Genomic DNA, 5,066 nt, shown 5'->3' on the forward strand with positions numbered 1-5,066 from the left:
CAAAGTGCTGGGATTACAGGCTTGAGCCACCGCGCCCGGCCGTATATACCATTATTATATCCCATTGTAAATTTTTGCTACAATTACAGTTATGTCTTCTTTTCTATTTCTAATATAATTTATGGATACCTTATCTTGTTTTCTTGATCAGTCTTGCCTGAAAGTTGACAATCTTATTAGTCTTTTGAAATAACGAATGTCTGACTTTGTTGGTCCTCTTTATTGAAGCTTTTTCCCCCATTAATTTCTGATCTCTTTATTATTTTGTTCCTTTTACTTTCCATTTTTTTTTTCCCATCACTCTTTTTAACTTCTTAAGCAGTGTGTTTAGTTTACAGAATTTTAGCCTTTATTCTCTACTACTATGAGCACTTACGGCTAGCAAATTTTCAAGTATTTGCATATTTAATACTTAATAGTATGAATATCTAATAATATAAAACATTTATTAATGCTAAACAACCTTTGTTCTCATTTTACTGAGACATTAAATACTTCTTCCTATTTTAAAATTTTGGTTAAACAGTTTAACCCTCAAAGAGTTTGGTTCTCAGTTCAGTTAATTTCTATACTTGATTTTAATGACTGTGATAGCTGAAAAAGATGCTTCACAGAAATATATAAATACAAAACTGAAAGATGTGTGTTGTTGGGTGCAGTTACAAATAATGTTGTTGTTGTTGTGTTTGCTTGTATTTTGTTTTTAAGTGCCAGGCACCAACTATACAAAGATTCTTGCTAAAATTTGGTTAGAAAATTTTCATCTTCCCTGATCAGAGGATGCTGCCTGTTTATATTTTTGACAAATGGTTCAAAGTACGCTAACATTCTCCATTTTGAAGAGTTGAAAAATAATCTTTTTTCAAGTCTAAGTAGGCAGATACAAGTATTTTAATAGATGAGGCATATCTTTCAGGCAAGAAAGTTATGCAATAATGGATAGATTTCTTAACATTCTCTGCAGAGATCATCTAGTCTCCAGTTTCTTATCTTTGACATAAGTCATTTTACTGAGTTTCAGTTCAGCTGATGCCTCCTAGTGCCTTATGGGTATTTTATTCCATTCACTCTTAGTCATATTTTTTTTATGTCAAAGATTTAGAGAGTTGATCATTTGAACACATGTGTTTTTATTTATTATTATTGTGTATTTGAAATACACAGGCAGCGGGGGGCAGGGGGGATTGATAACCTGAACATCTACCATCCCTTTATTTTTGACCCAGGTGGCATTAGCATTCACTCACATCCCCGGGTGACTGAGCTTTTTAGTGTGACTGCAATGTATGGTACACACAGGACATAGTAGGTGCTCAGTAGGTGCTGTTTGTATGAACAAATGAATGACCTAATTTTTTTTTACTTCCATAGATGGTGATCTAACCACTTCTTATTTACCTTTGTATCCCAAGCATCAGAATAATGTTTGCACATAGTAGGTGCTACATTTTTTTGGAAAGAAAGACAATTGAAGGGAAGAAAAGGAGAAAAGAGGAGAGGGAAGAATTCTGTGTTCTTATCTAGCTGTCTAAGTTAAAAAGAATGGTTAGTGGGTTTGGCCAGTTCCACTTTGACCTTATTTAAAGACTTTTCAGTGCTAATTTCAAACAAGAGCAGTCAGAAAAGATTCCAGGTGTAGCAATTACCTCTCTATATGTGAAAATGTTTTCCCAAGGGATACAGGAAATAGAAAATTCTATTTTCATAAAGTCTCAAGGCTACTCCTGATTGCCTATGAATTGGAAAATAGTCCTTTGTCTTTGATGTTATTCTTTTTTTTTTTTTTTTTTTGAGTCTGTATCTTGCTGTTGTTGGCCTGGGCTAGAGTGGAATGACAAGATCTTGGCCCACTGCACCCTCTGCCTCCCGGGTTCCAGCAATTCTCCTGCCTCAACCTCTTGAGTAGCTAAGATTACAGGCACCCACCACCATACCTGGCTAATTTTTACATTTTTAGTGGAGACAGAGTTTCACCATGTTGGCCAAGCTGGTCTCGAACTCCTGAGCTCAGATGATCCACTCGACTCAGCTTCCCTAAGTGCTGGGATGACAGGCTTGAGCCACCGCACCCGGCTGATGTTATTTTTTTTATCTTTTAAAAGATAAAAAGCCAGCAGAGGTCTGTGACTAAACTGCATTCCTCTTACCTGAACCCTGGAAGTCTGTGGTGGGTTAGGATATTATAATATTTCAATTTACTCAGAGCTGAAAGTGAATAAAGCATAGCAAATAGTTGACTGTTAATATTGCATACTGCATTTAAAAAAATTTTCAAAATTATTTTAAGAATGTTTGTGGCTACCTACACCTATATGTTTATGGGGTACATGAGGTGTTTTGATACAGGCATGCAGTGTGAAACAAGCACATCATGGGGAATGGGGCGTCCATCCTCTCATGCATTTATCCTTTGAGTTACAAGCAACCCAATGACATTCTTTAAGTTATTTAAAACTATAAAATTAAGACCACGCTCCATGTTTATATGTGGGATACACACCCTCATGCTGATACTTTGCCTCATGCCAGGTTGTTTAATCAGTGGCTTTGACAGAGTTACACAGTTACCTGCAGTGAGACTCCAGTAATACTTTTAGAAATCAATCCACCGTGAGATCTTGCTGTGAAGGTATTTAAATAATTTAAAACATTCCTTTATCAAAGGAGTCTCCTTCTGACAGTGGAATCCATAACTTTTGCAGTTTTTCTTTTCAAAACATTTAGATGAAAGAGATGATTGAGTTTTGTGCAGCACCATCAATTTTTTTTTTTTTTTAATGAAACTGAACTTTGTTCAAAACTTTATAGGTTAAGAATCTTAATGATTTTAGATTGGGGTACCCAGCTTCTTTTGAGGATATGTAAAGTCTTCTTCCAAGAGCAATGAATGCTATAACTGTGCTACATAAGGAGATGTTTGTATTTTTTTGTTTGGATCTTGACAAGCTGTTTTTGTTTACACAGGAAGTTGCAGCAGTTGGCTTCAGGCTCAAATCTCTGAAGATCAGTGAGGAGGGAAACAGAAGGGCCTGAATGTGTCCGTACACAGACACACACACACACACACACACACACACACACACACGATCATCAGGTCTTACTCATTGTAGAGGAAACACAAACAGCCTAAAGAAAGGCCCTGAGAGTTAAGATGGGACACATCTGGAGGGGAAGGTCAAGAGAGGACATGATGCCCAAGTTGGGGAAATACCACCCTCTGTGCATCATTTTATTATTAAAAAATTGTTTTAAATGACAGTCCTCTACAACAGCAATAGCTTCTGAGATTCAAGCTATTGAAATTCACCCAGAAAGGTCCAGATGGTCTGAAGGCCTTTCAGAAGGAAAGGCCCTGCTGTGGGGTTTGGAGGCACTGCTGAGATTAACATGCCTCCAGAGATATAGAAAGGAACAGGCACCATCTCTGTTAAGGTTTTGTCGCTGGATTGTCACCTGTGGTGAGAATTGGATGATATGGAGAACAAGGAGTGTTGTCATGGCAACAGAAAGAGGAGGTCACCATCAGGAAACCCGGAGAAGGAAGCCTCTGCCCAGCAGGCTCCAATTTGAGTGGCAAGTTGTTCCTGCCCAGGGCAAAATATCTAGCTGGATGAAGATCTCAACTCTTTGCATTCTAATCTTCCATTCTCCAAGCAAAACTTATAAGGAAAGGCATGTCCTGGCCAGTGGGCCAAGTATTCTCTCCTCTGCAAACACATCAGCGCATAAATCAATTTTCTCAAGTCTGGGCATTCCCCCAACTCCAGTACCTCTGAGTGAACTGATCAGAGCAAGATTTTGAACCCAAAGGTAAAATCTGAGGCCCAGCTTCCAGGCCTCAGTGACTCCATGACCTCAACTGTTCCTAAGGCCCCAGCTGACCTGAAAGGATGCTGGATCTGACTCCCATGACCTAGAATGACTAGGAAGGGACCAAGGGCACATAGTATACAGTCCCCTAGGTTGCTCCAGTTAGCAATCAGTCTACTTTGTGCCTTTTCTGACTTTGCATTTCAACTTTCAGCATTGGGTTAGTCTGAATTCCTGCTCACCTTCATGGGGCACTGTACGGTCTGTGAAGCTTTTCACATTCATGATCTCATTTGACCAAAATAACAAGCTTGAGCAATAGGTAGTATTACTGTCCTCATTTCATGAATGAGAAAAGTGAGGCTCAGAGAAGTGAGGTGACTTATACATGATAATTTACCCAGACATTCTGGCTTGATTTCTAATGACATGTTAGTTATATCCTGAAACCACTGATACACAGAACAATTTCTAGCCTCAAATTCCTGTGAAAATGTTTTTGTATTTGAAACATAGGTATGTTTATTCATCTAAAAATTGTAAAATCTATGACAATGTTAGTATATTGAGTGCATTATAGAAGATACAATAAAATGTTTTAAATAGATAAGAAAAAATGAATATTTTAAAAACTCATTTTATTCATTAATTAAACTATTTTTGCTTTTGCTTCAATTATAAGTAATGCTAATTTTTAGGGATGTTATAGACAAAATGTCAGTATTTATTAAAATCTTGGTTTAATACTTTGTGATGTAATGATTTTCAAGTTTGGTCTTCAATTTAATATGTTTTGATTTTTTTTTTTTTTTTTTTTTTGAGATGAAGTTTCGCTCTGTCACCCAGGCAGGAGTACAGTGGCATGATCTTGGCTCACTGCAACTTCCACCTCCCTGATTCAAGTAATTCCCCTGCCTCAGCCTCCTGAGTAGCTGGGACTACAGGCGCCCGCCACCATGCCTGGCTAATTTTTGTGTGTGTGTGTGTGTGTGTATTTTTGGTAGAGATGAAGTTTCACTATGTTGGCCAGGCTTATCTTAATTACACTCCTGACCTCGTGATTCACCACCTCTGCCTCTCAAAGTGCTGGGATTACAGGCGTGAGCCACCGTGACCGGCCATTTTTTAAAAAATAAACTTTGTTGTTGTTGTTGTTGAAACAGAGTCTCACTCCATCACCCAGGATGGAGTACAACAGCACGATTTAGACTCACTGCAACCTTTGCCTCCCAAGGTTCAAGCGAGTGTCCTGCCTC

Source organism: Callithrix jacchus, chromosome 13 (assembly GCF_049354715.1).
Source record: "Callithrix jacchus isolate 240 chromosome 13, calJac240_pri, whole genome shotgun sequence".
NCBI lineage: Eukaryota > Metazoa > Chordata > Mammalia > Primates > Cebidae > Callithrix > Callithrix jacchus.